This window comes from Rhinolophus sinicus, chromosome 3, assembly GCF_057876585.1.
Source record: "Rhinolophus sinicus isolate RSI-liver-muscle chromosome 3, RSI-T2T, whole genome shotgun sequence".
NCBI classification, from domain to species: domain Eukaryota; kingdom Metazoa; phylum Chordata; class Mammalia; order Chiroptera; family Rhinolophidae; genus Rhinolophus; species Rhinolophus sinicus.
This window is the reverse complement of record NC_142503.1, coordinates 35,112,853-35,132,526: the sequence shown is the minus strand read 5'-3', so window position 1 is coordinate 35,132,526 and position 19,674 is coordinate 35,112,853. Positions and strand designations below refer to the sequence as shown.

Here is a 19,674-nt window from a genome sequence, read left to right as displayed (position 1 = left end):
TACAAGACCTCTACACTGAAAACTAAAGAAAATCACTGAGAGAAGTGAAAGTATATACCATGAATATGGAATTCAAAGATGTAACATTGTTAAGATACTCTCCAAATTCATCTATTGATTCAAGGCAATCCTAATAAAAATCCCAGCGTATTTTTTTATTGGTGGAAATTGATAAGCTATTTGTAAAATTTATATAGAAATGCAAAGGAAAGGACCTATGAGTAGAATGACTAAGGCAATCTTGAAAAAGAAAAACAATATCAGATATCAAAGCTAGAACAATTAAAATATGTAAGTTGGTACAAGAATAGGTAGTACACCATGGAATAGAATAGAATTTAGAAACAGATCAACACCTGTACAATCAATCACTTGATTTATGACAAAGACACCAAAACACTTCAGTGGAAGAAGGACGATCTTTTCAATAAGTGGTGCTGTCCTAAATGGAAAAGAAAGAATGCTTGCCCTTCCTTACACTATACCCAGACATTAACCCATGATGGTTCACATGCCTAAAGGTGAAAACTGAAACAATAACACTTCTGGTCGTAAACACAGGAACTATCTTTAAGACCTCAGGGTAGGCCACACTTTCTAAAACAGGATACAAGGAAATACTGATAAATTGATTTTAATTAAGAAGTTTGATTCTACAAATAACACTGCTAAAAGAATGACAAAAGCAAACCTTAGAGTTGTGCATGCATGCGCGCCTATGTACACACACACACAGACACACACCCTAACAAAGGATTTATATCTGGAATATATATATTTTTTAATTCTATAAATTGATAAGAAAAAGAATTTTAAAAATTGGACAAGAATTCTGAGCAGGCACATCACAAAAGGGGATATAAAAATGGTCAATAAGCAAATGAAAAGGTGTTCAGCATCATTAATCATGAGGGAAATGCAAATTAAAACCACATCTTGATACCATATGTTGCTTAGACTCCAGAAACGCCAATATTTCTCCTTGAAAAAGCAATTGCAAAACCACAGCTCTGAATACCAGAAAGTAAATTAGAATAGGTGTCAATAATTATAAACAGCCTCGTTTAATTCAAAAAGTGAGGTTTCTATTAAAAGTTTTCATCTTGCAGCGAAATAAATTTTAATTCCCCATTGTAGTTACGTAAGTTACTCTTGCCAACCTAGTACAAAAAATGAAATGCTATAACAGAAACCTCATTCTTGAAATTAAGCATGGCTGTTCACAATTATTGAAATCTACCCAAATTCACTTTCTGATTTTCAAAACTGTGGTTTTACAATTGCTTTTCCATGAGGAAACATCGGAGAAACAAGATTGCACAATATTTCAAAATAGCCTCTTCAAGATATGGGATTTAGTCCCAACAGATGTGATAACATTGCAAGAATGTGTCTATTTAAGTGAGCAATGAGAAAGTCTAGTACGTGGAAATGCATACCCCAATGAAAATGTGTACAATTTACACTCTGGGAATGAGACATTGGGTTGGGTGAGCTATGGATATAAGAAGTAGTTTAGGCCTACATCCACTTGGTTTCTTCCATCACTGGCCATTCAGTACTCACTGCTCTTCTCCATGTCACTGGTTCTCAAAATGGCGATCTTTATGAAATCTATGATCTGATTATTTCAAAAGAAGACTTTTTCCATTACCGTGTGGTTGAAGGCTATTTTCTAAGCCTATTAATGTTGTATGAGGGAAGATATATGGAACTGAGAAACTGAAGAACCAGTGGAAGCATGGGTTAATTAATTGTGCATTATTTAGCAAGCCCTAGCTCTCCCTACCCTACTGTAAAATGGCTTATTAACATCTTCTCCCTCCTGTTACATTCTGCAACATAGATGAACTTTGAGGATATTACACTAAGTGAAATAAGCCAGTCACAGAAAGACAAATACTATTATATAATACCTTAATCCACTTATATGAGGTATCCAAAGTAGTCAAATTCACAGAAACAGAAAGTGGAGTGGTGGTTGCCAAGGTCTGATGGGAAGGGGAAATTGGAGTTAGTGTTTAATGGGTATAGTCTGGAGGTCTGTCGCACAGTGATGTAAATATACTTAATAGTACTGAACCTGTATACTTGAAAATGGTTAAGGGTTACAATGGTAAATTTTATGTTATGTGCTTTTTTCCACAATTAAAAATAAAGATGTGATAAAAAAAAAAAAATCTACTCCCTGCAGTCTCCAGACCACAAGTGATTGTTCCTTCCTTTAAACTATTTGAGGTTCTTAACTTAAGGTCCACAGACCCCCTAAGGTGTTTATGGATAAAATTCAGGGATCCATAAAACTTGAATGGGAAAAAATTGCGTGTTTATTTTCATTAACCTCTAACTGAACGTAGCATTTTCCTCAGTCACAACTCATAGTGGCATTAGATGTAATATAACTTTGTCACCAACAGAAATCACATATATTTTCATATCACATATATAATATATATATCGTAGATATTTCCAAATATTGTTTATGATCAGCCTACTTCAAAATTACTATCGTTATCAAAGCTACCACTAAATCTTGCTATGTAATATGTTAATACAGAAGCTTACGTGTATATAATACTACATAATAACATTTAAAAAAATTTTATTATATTGCTATGTAATCGGTTTCCTTTGCAATTTTATGTTTTTTATTTTATACATTTATCCTGATAAGAAGTCCATAGGTTTTACCAGACTGACAAAGAGGTCTCTGGTACCACCAAAAAAAGAAAGGAAGGAAGGAAGGAAGGAAGGAAGGAAGGAAGGAAGGAAGGAAGGAAGGAAGGAAGGAAGGAAGGAAGGAAGGAAAGAAAGGATTATGACCCCCACCCTAACTTATTATTGACTTATTATTCTGTCATGCTCATCCTATAATGTGTTATGTAGATGGCCAGACACCTCATTTAGGCTACAAGCCCCAGCCTTCATAGAGCCTGGCTGAATGTCTTGCATATGTTCAATGCTCCGGATGTTTTTGTTGATTTATTAATAGTATGATTCAATGCTTAGGCCTGGAGTTTGACTATCCCTGTTCAAAGTCTAGCTTGGGCAAGGGACTTAACCTCTCCAAGCCTTAATTTCCTCATCTGTAAATGGAGCTATTAATACTACCTATCTCATGGGGCTTTTGTGAGAATTAAACGGAAAAAAAACCAAACACTTAAAGAGACTAGCATAGCATCTGCCTCATAGTAAACTCTTAATAAAAATTGTCTGTTAATTATGAACATATTATCCATGTGAATTTTGAATGAAACATTGAAGGCAGAATAACAAGTGAGGATCACAGAAATTAAAGGGAGCTGAGAGAGTAGGGGAGAGAAGGGGGTGGGTTGGCTGCTTCAGAGAATATAATCAGGGAATTGAATGGAGTAATTAAGCCTCACCATGCTGACTTACTCCTAGTGGTAGAGAGGTATGTGTATTGAAAAGTTTAATAAATGATTCCTGCCTCCTCTCAACTCTCAAAGTTGCAGGTACTTGGCTAAAGTATCATTCCCTGAAGGTACCTGTGATAATAAACCAATGTTGATTTCCACTTACAGAGCAAGAGGCAGCATAGAACAGTAGACAAAGAGCTGGGTTGGGCCTACACACCTCTGTGGCCTTTGTTTTCTCTTTTGTAAAAGCATAGTGTTGACTGGATGTCCTCTAATAGCCCTTCTACTCTAAACCTCTGAGATGCTCTGAAGGAATCTGTGTTTATTTGAGATGATATGTTGTATCCACATAGCTGGATCTTAGAGTAGCTAAGCGCTGCCACCTGACTTAGAGGTACTAGCCTTGAAGGGTACATATAATTGACCAAGGGGCAGGAAAGGTTCTGAGTACACAGGACTTGTTCTGAAAAGTGGTCTAAGGAGGCCATAATGTAAGACCCCTGAGCCATCAGAAAAGGAAAATGGGACAGCAGAAGATGCAAGATGGACAGGGGCACTAGAGACAATACTTAGTTTATACCTATTCAGGCATAGAAAATTGGATTTTTTTAAAAGAAAATACTTCTCTTTTCTGATTATTCAGGGGTTAGGAGTACAGTAGGTCTGAGAATAGGCAGCTTATTTATGAAGCATGTTAAGATCATGAATAATGGCAGCAAGCATTGGTCAAAGCATTCAATGACTGTCCATTACATACTTCTTGATCAGTAGTTAATGAATGATCTCCTCTAATACACCATCCTAACTTAGCTCTTTGGCTTTTCACTAGGAAAAAAACTTAAATATTCTGTTTGGGATCCTATTTGTTATGGTAAGCAAAGAATTTAATACACAGGAGTCTGTCCCACACAAACAAAATTGCGTGATCATTTGTTCAAGTACTTAAATTAAACAAACTGATTTCCTCTTGTGGAGTCTATCATTGCCAAAAAGGGGTTCAGAAATCACCACAGCCACCTTTTTGTTCCCATCAAATATTATTAGTAAACTGATACTGAAAATCATTTCGCTCACATATCAGTGTATCAAACAAATAGCCAAAACTTTTTTTCAATATGTTCTTTGTATCTTGAATTATAACAAAGAGGAATATAATAAAATGACAACAATGTTCCAATACCCACAGAATTTCAGTTTGTTTGTTTAACTGGATAAAGGAAAGTTTTAGCCTGTTGTCTAATTGGAGATTCAGAGATTAATTCAAATTTAGCTCTTGAAAATTATTGTTTTGTCTTCCTAAACCTATTCATACCAAAAATTTCATGCTGCAAATTGAGATCTCTTTTTCCTCCCCATTTCTCAATTTGAATTTCAATAGAATTTCTTTCCCTGAGGGAAAGAGGGGGAAATGTCAGAAAAATAAGCTTTGGAAGCTTAAATCCTACAGATAGGTGAAATATTCCATCAAGCTAAACTCGCCTAAAGGCTGACATATTGCTGCATGAGTAACTCCTATAGCAAATCACTCACAAATAGGATAAATTACGCCAAAGAAGGATTCAGGCATTGTTTCACCAAGAAACATATATGCTGGGTCAATAAGACACCAAAAAGATGGTCATGTTAGGGACCCAAAGCCTATCAAACGAGTTGTTTAGCATAATGCAGACCAAGTAAAATACATAATGGTTTGACTCAATTTTTAATTTCCTGCTTTGTAAGCTTAATGTGAATCTGTTTGCTTCAACATCATTTTCAAGGGGAAGTAAATAGATTTTTTTAAAAATTGTGTCTTACAAAGAGATTGTGAAATCACAAAGAGATTGCTGGTATCATTCAGCATTTCAAAACTGTTATCTGGCACAAACACATGTGAAAACATCCTTTTGGACAGCATGTAAAGGAAACCCCCGAATCCCTTCGTGTCATTAAATTGTTGATGATGTATTCATGCAATGGGAATGCTGCCTCAACCAGCCAAGCAATACTCCAAATGTCCTTATTTTTTTCCTGTAAATAAAAGACACTTATTTTCTCTGATGATATTGCTTTAGTTAGCAACTCTCTGAGTCTGTTTGTAAAATGAGGATAGTTAAGACAGCTTTTTGTTCTAGTGTGGTTTATGATTCTCTGAATGTTGGGACTTTGTCTCAAGACATATGACAGGAGGAATTCAGAGGTTAAGAATTTTCTAAGAGGGAAAAAAAGAGATTCGAAAAAGAACTAGAGAGAGAAGAGATAGATGATACCAGAGAAATACCAGACTGTCTTCAAGCAGGAGAGTACTATGATCCAGTCCCACTTCTCTGTTTAAGGGGTCAGATCTGGGTCCTGTGGTCAGTTTCATTAACCCTTCATCTACCTGCCTTAATCTTCCCTCAGAGAGAAAATCCTTTCAAAACTCCTGGGCTTATTAACTCCTGCACATAGAGGCCTAGATCATGACAAGTCCAGAACATGACATTTGTTCAGGCTCTGTGGAGTCAGCCCAACCTGGATAACTGGATAATAAAAATATGCTATTTTTATTAGCATAAAAATAAAAAGGCAAGAGTTCTGAGTGATTTGCTGGGTAAATAATTCATTTCAGTTAAACAAGTATTGATGAGAACTTGAGCCCAGTCTTGTGACATCAACTCCACCTTTCTTTCCACCATACCACACTACCAAGGCTAAACTGTCAAGGTCCCACTGTTCCTACCCAAATAATGCTGTATTCTTAAGTGACAGAAGCCCTGAGATTTGTGGACGATGTTTTTTAAGCGTGCATGTATTTCATAGCAGGTATTACCGAGCAACTCCCCCAGCCATTAAAAACCTAAGCACAGCCATAGGCGAAGTGGATCCTAACAGTTCCGTCAGAATAGCTGTCCATCAGGGTATCAGCACAGCAACGCCTGTGCCCAACAACTCTTAGAGCTGAAATTGCAATGGATCATGGAGAGGTTGGGTGGTCAGGAAGGAAAGAGCACATGCAGACTTTTTCCCCCAAAATCATGTCAGGAAAGGGAGAGCAGACCCATATGAAGAAACATCACAATTTTGTTTTATTTTGTTTTCATGATTGAAATATGTGAGCATGCATGTAGGCTAAGGAAAAGGATCTTGAGGGGAAAAAAGGATGAAGTTTCCAAGGAGATGGAATAATTGATGGAATACTAGTAAATGTATATTAGAATTACTATGTGTAAGGCATTGCTCTAAAAGCTTGACATATCTAAATCAACTTAATTCACTCAAAAACCTTATGAGGAAGGCACTCGCGTTATTCTGATTTTACAGATAAGGAAAATGAGGCACAGCTTAAACAGTCAGGTTATGAGACTGGGATTTGCACCTAGCCAGTCAGGCTCCAGAATCCATGCTCTTAATGGCTGTGCAAGTCTGCTTCTCTAGGAAAAATACTTGTGTAGGATGAAGTACACTAATGGTAGCCTAGCATTCTCAGGGAGAAAAGACACTTCTGTTTTTCCAGCAGATGGGGATAAGGAGAGTCTAGGGGTAGGAAGTGAGAAATTTAGAGGATAGGAGAGAAAAGTTGAGGGCATTTACATTGGATGGCTAGGCTGATTCTTAAGGTCCCTTAAATTCAAAACCATGTTGACAGAACAAATACACAGAGAGATATTACCTCCCTACTTGCTATGGCAGGTGCCATTTTCCAGTTAATCTACCAGCTATAGTTATTTAGATAAATGAGTGAGAACTTTGGACTGGGCCAAAGACCTATTCTATAGCACTCATATGTGTTTTCTTCCTACCTGCTCTGATTTAGGCATGCTTATCATTGAACAAACTTTGGAGAAACATTACTATCCTAGGATCTGTCCTGACATTGTTCAGCTTAGACTCTGATGTTTCCTATAGAAGGGATCAAAGCTATTGGAGCAATGAACTCCAAAAATTCTGAAATTATGCACAGCCATTTCTTTGGAGAGACAAGGAGCATTGATCAGTCATGGAATATGGTAGAACATGGCCACACCTTTGCAGCCAGCAGTCAGTTCTGAGAGGTCTAAGCTCTTAAAAAGAATCTGATTATAGAATTCCTTGAGCAGGAAACTGGTATGGAATACCCAGTGCGAAATGATGTGTCTCAAACTACAAGTGCTGGAAGAATTCAGAAAAGGTAGCTAAGTAAGAGTAATTCACATTCATTGAGCACTTTTAGGCACCAAGTACTTTACATGGAGTGGTGTGGTGGTAAATTGGCTCTCAAAAAAATAAATAAATAAATAAATAATAAATAAATAAATAAAAAACCCTGACTAGAAATTTGCCAATTTCTGTGGTGCAAATACTCCCAATATTGCCAGTTTCAAGCTACCAAACTACCTCACAAGTTTCCTGAATACTTAACAGGTAGTTAGCTCTAGAGAGCCAGCAGGCGCTAGTTCCAGCACGCCACTGATTTCTTATCCCATTTCATCTTTACAACAACCTTTTAAGATGGGTTACCATTATTACCTCCAGGGTACATATTAGGAGAAATATTTAGGAAGTTTTAATAATTTTCCCAAATGCACAGAACTAGAATGGAGCAGAGCTCTGAGGGAAACTGAGGCTACATGACCTAATAACATCTAGCCATGGGCCCACTCCTTCTTTACCCGGAAAACAGTGGTAGAGTGGTAATGGTTGCCAGTCACTAACCAATCTCCAGCTCTGTCTCACTTCTGTTACAGATACATTTTCTGAGGCCCCTTGGGGCTTAGTTTATATTTCTAGGATTTTACTATACAGTAGAAAGCTTCTGTGTAAAAACCTGTAAGTGTATATTTCACTTAGTATTTGAAAGATATTCTGACCCCTTGTTACACAAAGGATGGACCAACTACCAGCATTATCTGGGAACTTCCTCGAAATCCAGAATCTCTGACCCGTACCCAGATCTACTAAATCAGAATCTACTTAAAGACAATCCCCAAGTGATATGTGTGCTCATTAAAATTTAGGCAGCATTGCGTTAGCCTGCAACAGTCATATCGGGGTGTTCAGGAACAAAGAGTGTCTCATACTGTATGTTCTTCTCGCTGTTGGCAGGGACTGGCACTAATACAATAACACAATCCATCTTTTCCTGTCCCCTTGGTGGCTGTCAGGGGTACAGTCTGTGGTCACAAAACAGCAACTCTACAGAGTGAGACTTGGCCTCTTAAGCAACTATTCTAAGCAAACAGCCCTAGGCTTCCCTTCCATTAACCTACTTAGTAACCTCAAATTTTGTTTTTCTAACTGTACAAGAAACTTTGGAAAGCTAAGTTCAACTAGTTTCCTCCCAAGGATTTCCTCTCAGAGAAATTAATGTAAAGAAAAATACCTTTTAAAAATACCAGAGTCTGCCAGGAAGGGGAGGAGAGGAGGAGTGAGATTCCTGGAGCCAGACCTTTACGGCGTGCTAACTTAATTCAAACCACAAGACTTCATTTGAACTTGGCCAATAACTCATGTGTTGAAAATAGAAGGCAAGAATATATGGCCAAAAGTAGAACTTAAAACAAAAAAAACGTTCGAGATGTTCAGCAAATTCACCATCCACACAGACATCTAAAAGCATTGTGGATTGGGTTTGTGTTATACTGTATTTCTGTCTTTTCCCAAATGAGGAAGTGCAATTGAACGTACTCGTAAATCCCCAAGATTTCCAGTTGAGATAGAAATCTAGAAATGAAACAAATGCAATCCAGAGAAAGAAAAATTCAAAAATATCAACTTGAGATTTTTAAATTTATTCTAATGTGTGGACACCCATGGAAATAGCAATTCCTACCAGCCAGTACAGTACTAGCCTAAACACACCTAACTGGGATAACAGCCAAGAATACCCTTTGCATTTTTCATCTAGACAAGGTAGGTTAGCAAACCTGCTTCTTAGAGAGCAGAAGAGCAGCTTTTGTCAATGGGATAGAGGGCTAGAAGGAAGAGCATTCTGTCCACCCAGTTATGTATTCTTGCAGAAGCTGGTCATTCAGAGATATTTCCTCAGGCTTCTGGTGACTAAGAATGGCATCCAAAGACACTGAGGTGCCAGGAGACCACAGAAGATGACTTCCTAAATCATCCCCAAACTGAAAGCTTTCTGTGACTGGGGAACCACGTATCTGTTTTGGTAACCACCTTATCTCTGGCACCACGACCATTGCCTGATACATAGTTAGTGCTCAATAAATATTTATGAGTAATATTTATGATTAATGAATAAAGTCATTGCTCCAGATTAACCTGAATGCTAGAAATGCCTGATAAATACTCACTAGCTTCCCATAATGATGTGCATAAAAGTAAAAGTTTATAATAGCCTGCAAACTGAAAATAAAAGGAAAACATAGGGGAAAGTCAGAAATGGGGTGTCTGCACTAACTAGGAATGGGATTGTGCAGACTTGGAAGGGCAGGAAGAGAGAAAAATTAACCGTGGAGTCAGAAGGCTTCTCTCACCTACTTCACCATTTTGCCAAAAGTTGGATGTGTCTACTTGGGTACTTAATGTTTAGCATTTAACAAACCAGTACCTATTACTGGCTACTGACTACATGCATGGCACTGTTTTGACACTGTGAGAGACAGAAGGCCTATCATCCAGCTTGTACCTTCTGGGAGCTCAGAATTTAGTTGAGAGTGTAAGAATAACATGATTACATAACAAGTAGGAAAACACAATGCAAAGTAGCAGTAGGAAATGTGGCCCAGTATAATTGATGATTAGGTGCCAAATGAATAATGAATGTTGAAATGGGCAGAAAAATCTTTATAAAGGAGATATGTTTTGAGCTATAAAAGTCTCTGATACATAAGTGCTAAATGTTTGTTTGTTTGCTTGCTTGCTTGCTTGTATGAGTGAATAATGGATGAATGTTAAAAAGTAGGAGTTACAAGACCAAAGCAATATAAAAATTGCCTTAAGGATAATATATATAAAGGCATACGTACATATACATATATAGTATATATGTATGTATGATATATGTATATACGTTATACAGCATATTTTCTAGGGAGAAAGTTAATTTTGTTGCTTCATGAAATGGGTGAGTATAATACAAATAAATAGCTGGAAATCTAAAGTGACAGCATAAATTTTCAGTAGTGGTCCTCCAGAATTTTAGACAAGAATATACCATATTTTGCCGTATATAATGCTCTCCCACGTATAATGCACCCCCACGTTTTTGACCCAGACTTTCAGGGGAAAAAATCTTTTAATTTCTTAATTCAAAATTTTATTTGTTTACATTTAGGTACTTATTTTTTGTATTATAAAGTAATTTTAGCATTTATCATATTATGGTATAAGAAATTTTATGTACCAGTAACAAATTTATGATATTTACGCATCATAGAAGGCCAAGAACTCTTCACATTGCAAGTTCGTCGTAAGTTCAATAAAACCAATTATCGTATCCCAGGGTATTATTTTGCATATGGATTTTGTTGTTGATTTCTAGAGTTACACTTTTAACTTATATGCATAAATAAAAGAATTAAAAACATTTATATAGATACAGAACTAGTATCTATATAGATACAGAACTAGTATCTATATAAATGCACATGTATAATGTGCATCCTTATTTTTCCCTCACAAATTTGGGCAAAAAAGGTCCATTATACATGGCAAAATATGCTAGCTCTGAGTAAAATAGTGGAACTCTTAAGTATATGGGTTATCCTCAGAAAAGGTCCAAATTAGCTTATGAACAGTGTGTGTTGATTTTAAAGGAATGACCTTAGATGTAGTTTATAAACCCTTGACCCCAAGGATAGCAGCAACCACTCTTTTGTCATGTGGTCCACAGTTCTTTTTCCATGATGGATAATGATTTTGAGCAGCCACTGCTTCTTCATCTGCCAACTGCGTTGGTCTCATAGAAGCATCTAATCATGGGTCAGGTTGGGGGGCAGTATCAAGGTGAGAAGGAGTGTGAGGTCAGAGGGGATGAGAGTGAGCCGAGCTTCTGGGAGTTGTGGGAAAGAATGTATCACCAATGAAGCAACCCCAGTTCCAAAGGGATATGAGCTACAGCAGCCTGTAGATTGATACAAAAGGAAGACAGTGATTGATGCGTGATGATTGCCTCTTGGGTTATATAATAACAATGACGGTGATAATGATGATCTTTCAGTTTGTCTGGGCTCTTCAGTGTCCTATGTTCTTCAATGTAGCCATGTTTCCTTTCCTCTTCCTCTGCCCTCTTTTAAATTGTGACCCATCATTCCTGCTCAAAATAAGGACTATGGATGAACCAGTTAAACAGCCTTTCCTTAAGATCACTACAAGATCCTATAAAACAGCAGTGTCCAACAGAAATAAAATGTAAGCCACAGATTAATATTAATTTCTCTAGTAGGAAGACATATTCAAAAGTAAGTAAAAAGAAAAATTTTTAACTTTAGTGATATATTGTATTTAACCCAACATATCTAAAATATTATAACAATATATAACTAAGAAATTATTAGGGGGATATTTTACATTATTTATTTCATACTAAGTCTTCAAAATCCAGTGTGTATTTTACACTTCCAGCACATCTCAATTTGAACTAGCCACATTGTAAATGCTCAGTAGTACATTAACGGCTAGCTACCATACTGGGCAGTGTAGCTTTAGAAGCTCTGACATGATGACTTATAAAGATCGAATTAAAGTCTCAAAAAAAAAACACTAAGTCTTTGTAAGAGAGGGAATCCTATTTATGAGGGCACCACCCTTATAACCTAATCACCTCCCAAAGGCCCCACCTCCAAATACTATCATCTTGGGTATTAGGTTTCAATATATGAATTGGGGTGCGGGGAGCACAAACATTCTGCCTATAGCAAGCACTGTGGAAATAATTATGAAAAACCTGAATTATTTAAGTTAGTATTGATTAAATTATAACTGATATTATACATCATGAATTTCAATAAAAAGTTTTAAATAAAGCAAGTGGTGATCAAAATACTTTGAAAATACAAAGTACTGGTTAGTTATTAGCCTTTAGGAAGATTTTAAAATAAGGTTAGAAAAAAGTACGTGTCAGTTACCATAAAATTAACTTTAATCTACACTTATGTGTCATTGAGTCTGCTTAGTAAAGGGGCGAAAGAGAAATATTGTAATATTGAAAGTTTTGTTTTAATTGATCCAAAGACTTTTGACTTTGTAACATTTTATTTGTTATAAGACTTCATAGGTTTTGGAAAGTTTGTGGTAGAGAACTGCATTTGTTCCCTTAAAGTTGTAATTATGTTTACACTAAGAGATTGATTTTTCTAATGAGCCTTATGAATAATTAACCTAGTAACTGATTTCTTTGGTCTACTTTTAATTAACTCGACCAGAAAAAAAAAAGGCTATCCATATCCTTCTAAAATTAGAAACAAACCTAAAAGCATTTTTCAATAAAGTAGATAAGAGACTTCAACATACTTCTTTAAAATCAATGCATAATCTTAATTTTCCATGATAGCACTTGACTTACATTATTGGGTTTTAATTCTCCCAGCAAGCAGCCCTATGAGATAAGTATTTTTATACTCATTTATAACTAAAGTTAAATAATTTGCTCAGTATCACAAAGCTAGAAATGTGCTCAAACAGGACTTAAACTCAGACTGACACACAAGCTCCTAACCACTGCCTACACGGCCGCCATTATTGCTCTCACTTTCTTAACTTAGGGGGAGAGCTCTGGATTCACCTGAATAAAATGTAGGACCACCTAAAATCTTTCTGTAAGTTCACCCTTGATTTATAACACAATCAGAAGATCGTTAAAACATGGCAACACACCTGAAATTCTCAAAGGTATGGTTTACATGGGAAAATTTCAAAGTCATCAGAAATTCTTACCCAGAAAGTCCTTAATATAAAATTACCCCAATGACCAATAGTTAATTAGGTTCTAATGTAACATTGTCAATGAGAAAGTCATCAGCTTGGGCAAGGAAAGCCCTTCAATGATGGCCTTCACTCACTAAATATTTACTGAACACCTACTCTGTGCCCTGCTGTGTGCTGGATTGTAGGGACACAGAGTGGACAAAGCAGAAATGGGCCCTGTTTTTATGAAGTTTAACTTCTAGTGGGAAATCGTCCTAATTTGGTTGTCCCCTGAAGTAGACCCTGGGACAATGACTCCAATGCAGATAGCTAGTTGAGAAGTTCAGGAAATACCAGCCGGAAAGAGGGAAAAGTCATACAGGAAGGGAGGGAATGGCAACCCATAAAGACGTATGTTCTTAAACCAGTTATTGCAGGTGGAAACAGAGCTTAATTTGGAAAAGGAAACTTTGGAAAATGGCGTAAAACGGCATGCCTCAGAATCATAACATCCAAAGGAAAAGTGGCTGGTATCTATAAACCAGCTCCCAACAGTCTCTGGTTAAGGCCGGCTGTGGGTTGGGGGTGGGGATGATTAGTTCCCTGGCTCTTCTGGCCTATCCCCAGAGGTGGTAAAATGGCTTTCTGCATTCTGGAAAAAAGCCCTCAGACCAAAATACAGATATGGGCAGAGAAAGTCAGCTGACGCACATTGAAAAGTCTGGGGACTGATAGCAACAGCTACAGGACGATAGATAATGAAGACATAATGAAGTACAAGTTAATTACAGATAGTGACAATTATAAGGGGAAAATTAGGACATTTTATTAACTGTCATGGGGGTTGGGCAGGAAGGTAGCTGCTACCTTAGCAGGTTGGGGAAGTCCTCTCTGAGCTGAACCCTGGAGAGTGAGAAGCTTGTCATGGGAAGACTCAAGGGAAGAGGGATTTAGACCAGCCCTAAGAAAACTGTGGCCCACAGGTGGTGCCAGACCAGGAACTACTTGTCACCAGTTACAGACAAGGATAAGTACAAATACTGAGAGTACTGTATTTTCCATCTGAGGTTGGGAATCCGTGTATTCAGAGGGCCGACTTAAGTAATCCACGGATTTTGAACAGCATGGAGGGTCGGCACCCCTAACCCTAGAGTTGCTCAGGGGCCAACTATACTTCTTAATGTTACCATTTAGAAACGGTTGCAGCAATTTGACATTGCCACAACCTCCAAGCCTGTGGTGAAGGACTTGTCTCATTAAACATGGTGTAGACCAGTTTGGGTGTTATCAAACTTGCATGGAAAGTCATGTACAGTAGGATAGTGTTAAATATGCGATATTTTAAGTTCAGTTTGTCAACTGTACTCTAAAAGTGTATAAGAATCTATACAAGCACTATTTCAAAAGTAAGCACCCTATTTATTGAGATGACAATGGTTAGTAAAATTACATAGGTTTCAAGTGTACAATTTCGTAATAAGTCATCTATATATCATATTGCGTGTTCACCACCCAGAGTCAGTTCTCCTTCCATCACCATATATTTGATCCCTTTTGCCCTCATCTATCACCTGTCCCTCCCCCTTACCCTCTGGTAACCACTAAACTATTGTCAACGTCTATGAGTTTTTGTTTCTTTATTCGTTTGTATTGTTCCTTTGTTGCTTTCAGTTTTATATCCCACATATGAGTGAAATCATATGTGGGATATAAATATGGTTCTTGACCTTTTCTGTGTGACTTACTTCACTTAGCATAATAAGCACTTATTTAGTTTTAAAGCTTGCTATTTTCAATCATTTTAATTTTTAACAAATGTATTTTAAAACTTAGGATAACATTATTAGTTAAATTATAGAAACAAAATTGATATTGTTTTTTCTTTCAGGCTTATTGAGAGATAACATGTTTAGTAATAGTCACCCTTTTGAGGTGTTTAGTTCTATGAGTTTGATCATTACCATGATCATGATATACAATATTTTTATCACTCCAGGCATTCTTTCCAACCCCTTTGTAGTCCATTCCTTCCCAAAAAAGCACTCCTCTGATTTCTATCTCTGTGTTTTTTTGGTTTGAGTTTGTTTGGGGTTTTTTTGTTTGTTTGTTTTGTTTTTGCCAGAATGCCTTATAAATCGAATCATGCAGTATGTAGCCTTTTATGTCTGGCTTCTTTCACTCAGCATAAAGCATTTAAATTTCATCCATTTGTTGCATGTACAGTACTTTGTTCCTTTTTATTGCCAAATAGTATTCCATCATATATATGTAATGTAGTTTCTTCATTCATTCCCCAGTTGATGAACATTTGGGTTGTCTCCAGGTTTGATGATAGTAAAGCTGCTATAAAAATTAATATACAGCTGTTTGTGAAAATAGATGTTTTCATTTATCTTAAGTAAATGCCAGTGAGTTGGATTGCTGGGCCATATTTATGTTTAACTTTATAAGAAACTGGCAAACTGCTCTTTAAAATGGCTGTGCCATTTTGTATTCCCAGTAGCAACATGTCAGAGTTCTAGCATCCTCCCCAGTAAGCAGCGTGTTTTAGCTTTTTGAAAGCTATTCCAATAGGTAATGTACTGGTATTTCATTGTGATTTTATTAATAATTTATACTTTCCTAGTGATTAATAATGTTGAACATCTTTTCACGTACTTATCTGCCATCTGTATGTCTTCTTTGGTGACATGTCTGTTCAAATCTTTGCCTTTTTAAAAATTGGATTGTTTATTTTTTATTACTAAGTTTTGAGAATTATTTGTGTATTCTGGGTGCAAGTCCTTTATCAGATGTGTTTTACAAATATTTTCTTCCTGTCTGTGGTTTGTCTTTTCATTTTTTTACCCGCATCTCTCAAAGAGCAAACATTTTTAATTATGACAAAATACAATCCCAGTAGCTACTGTAATTAAGGAAATGAATGTTTAATTTCATTTAATTTTAATGAAAAATAGCCATGTGTGACTAGTGGCTACCATATTGGACAGCACATTATATTAATGCCTAAATGTACTTTAAATGAACAATGTGTACATTTTTTGTAATTATTTTTTATTCTATTTTTGTTCTGATTACATTTATTGACATATAACTTTATGCCTACTGAATCTAACAATAAAAATCAGGGCTTCCATTCTGTAAATCTTATCATTTCTTCTTATTTTTCTATCATTTATTTTTATCAGATTTCATTATTGTATTTTGGAAATTTAAAAACCTGGTTCTTTGCCATAGATCATCTGAGAAGTACTGAGCTAGCCAGATGTCATAACATGGACAGAGACTCTCTCTCCCGGGCAGGGTGTTCTCATTGTCTTCTCATGCCCTCAGCAGAGGAAAAGCCTTGATGAAATGGTGATATTTGAACTAGGGAAAGGCCATTCCAAGTGGAGGGACAGAATAGCAAAGTTTGGGGAGGTTGGGAAAGGGCACAGCATGTTCAAGAAACAGAAAGGATCCCAGTGTGGCTGAATGTGAGAATGGATGGAGAACGTGAGAGATGAGCTGGAGAGGAAGCCCAGAGCCAGATTTGGCACAGTCATACAATCCTTCTCCTCTCTTCCCCTCCTACATTATAGATAAGAGTTAATGAACTATATGTGTGAACAAACATGAATATGTCTGGAGAAGCATCTCATTCAAAATGCTCTTGAAGAAAAAACCAAATGTTATCTTACACTTGGCTTTGGTTGTATAGAAAAATTATGCCCAGGTTGTATAGAAAAATTTTCAGCCCAGGATGTGGAATGAACAATAAGAACTCACACAAGAAGTCAGGGGGTGCAGTTCCCATGCCACAGATTAAGACTGAGGTTCAAAAAGTTATGTAACTTGCCCAAAACACACAGCTAACAAGAAACAAACTTAAACTCATGTTCTTTCTCCTCTATTTGACTGCCTTTCTTCAAAATGAGCCCCAAACTGCCCTTTACAAACATAAAGTTGTTTATATGTTAATTTGGTTGTGGTCATGATATAAATGGGCACAGTAACAATTATAGAGACTTTGCATTTATTTTGAGAGTTCCTCCTCTATATTAGTTGCTTATAGCTGCTGTAACAAATTAGCACAAACTTGGTTGCCAAACACACAGAAATGTGTTCTCTCACAGTGCTGGAGACCAGAAATTAAAAATCAAAGTGTTGAAAGCACTGTACTCCCCCAGAAAGCTGTAGGGAACAATTTGTTTCTTGGCTTGTGGCTGCACTCCAATCTCTGGTCAATGGCCTGCCCTTATCTTTGTGTCTCTTATAAGGACACTTGTCATTGAATTTAGGGTCCACTGGGATAATCCAGGATAATGTCAACTCAAGATCCTTAACTTATTTACATATGCAAAGACCCCTTTTCCAAATAAGGTCATATTCACAGGTTCTGAGGATTAGGATGTGGATAAATATCTTTCAGGGTTTCAGGGGTCTCCACTGAGCCCATTGCACCCTCCCTGAGCTTAAGCCTGGAAACTCTCCCCTGGTGGTTGGTCAGCTGGGCACTCATCGGGTTCAGCTCATTTGCTTTTCTCCTCCCAGAGATTGTTGACCTACACTGCTTACTGTCTGAAAACCATTGTTTCAAATATTTTACCCAATTTTCTAGTTGTTTAAGCAGGAGGGTAAATCCAGTCCCTATTACTCCAGTATGCCTAGAAGCAGAAGTTGCACCCAAGAGTGTAAGTTCATTGAGTGTAGAGATCTTTTTCTGTCTTGCTCAGTTGCACCACCAGTATCTATAGAAGTGAATGAAGCATAGCAATCCTTCCATAGCAACTGATGAATTAATGAACGAATAAATGAAAAAGGAAGTTAATCTAAATCCTTAATTCTTCTCTTGTTTAGGACCAAGTGGCGACAACTGCTTTTACTTCCGTCAATTGGATGAGCTTGAACCATCTCTCCTTAGCTGCATATCTGCTAGAGTAAGTCAGTTTCTTCCCCACTTCACTTTCAGCCCTCTCAGTTTGACTTTCACGGTTAATGTAAAAAATTGGCACTGAGACATGTAAGAGATTTAACTATGGAGTACATTTTGGGTAATAATTTATAAGAAGTAAGTTCTGTCTGTGTTTTAAATAAAAAGAACGCAGGGCACGTTTGGGGGAGGGGCCGATATGGGGAAGGTAAGTGAGTACACACTTGTCATAAAGAAATGAGGCTGGACAATGTGTTGGAAAATAAATGATGGTGCACTGAGAAAATCTGAGAGGGAAGAAACTTGTCTATCAAAGAATACAACTTAAAAATTATGTCCGTCCATATCAAAACAAATATGACCACATATGAAAAAAATGGTTTCTACTTTCAATTCCACGTTCACACACTAAGTTAAAAAAGAAAACAGTTATTACTATTATCAACAGCATTTATTAGAGCATTTGTTATATGGCTGTTTGACTTACCAAAAAATCTGATTGTGTCTTGAATGTAGAGCTTTTGTTAGTTTATTTTGAATTGATCAGATTTGTAATTACAAATATGAAATAATAGACACTTGTTATAATAAGCCTAACACTACAGAGGTAGATAAAGAACAAGTTAGAAATCTCCTACATTAATTACAATCCCCTGAGGTAACCAATATTCACAGTCCAGTGTGTATCTGTCTATAACTTCTTCAGTGTTCCTATGAACATATATAAACATATTTATAAACACAGTGGGTGGTAGCTGGTTTTATAAAAATGTAAACAAATAAAATATATAACTTGTTTTTTTTTTCATTTAACAATGGATTAGAGACATCCCACCAGATAAATATATATAGATTCACCTCCGATTTTTTAATCTAGAGTATGAATTTACTATCATTAATTCCACTGTTCCTCAAATGAGGAGCAGTTGATTTACAGGTTTTTGCCACCCAATATAATACTGCACTAAACATCCTCGTGATTGCAGACTGTTTTAACTTTATCGTCATGGATATCTGAGCCTTGAAATATAACCATTCAAATGCCACTTCCTTCCCCTCATCCTTCCTGTCATTGGGAGAACGGGACTGAAGGGAAACTGAAGATGAGCTGTAAAAGCCGATAATGACTCCATACAGCACATGGCCAGCAGCCTCCTGCTACAATATTTACGTCCTATTCCATTGAGATGGCACTCTGTGCTCACATGACCCAAATGCAGTTCTCACTCCACCAAGAACACAGCCGAATCCGAGCTGCATTGGCAGCTTTGCACATGCTCCGTCTGGCCCTATGAATCCTCACCCATTGAGATTTCTTTTGGTTTAAAGCAACATTCCAGCTGCTGAAGCTCTGTGACCTTGAGTGTTTTCCTGGCCAAGATCCAAGGCAGGTGCCCGCCCCCCCATATTGTTTTTTCAGGGTTTAAGCATTTTTGTATATTTGTTTAAGGGTGGAGGGTGCACAATACTTACACACAGGTACAGCTGATGAATGAGGCCATGAGAAGTAACTATTTTCCTGGCAGGTATTACACGAATAATATTTACCTATTTCTATCATTTGCCTTGACAACA

The 19,674-nt window shown here is 36.9% G+C and overlaps 1 protein-coding gene across 2 annotated transcripts in view; it reads left to right on the top strand.

Moving 5' to 3' along the window:
- Window positions 1–19,674, top strand: part of ANKRD55 (ankyrin repeat domain 55) — a 156,453-nt gene that overhangs the window by 46,052 nt on the left and 90,727 nt on the right. The window contains exon 2 of one of the 2 annotated variants that reach the window (XM_019742963.3): window positions 18,027–18,106. The gene's annotated coding sequence lies outside the window, so the exon portion shown is untranslated. Of the gene's footprint in view, window positions 1–18,026; window positions 18,107–19,526; window positions 19,626–19,674 lie in introns of those variants that run through there. The other variant, XM_074328934.2, reaches the window with a different exon arrangement.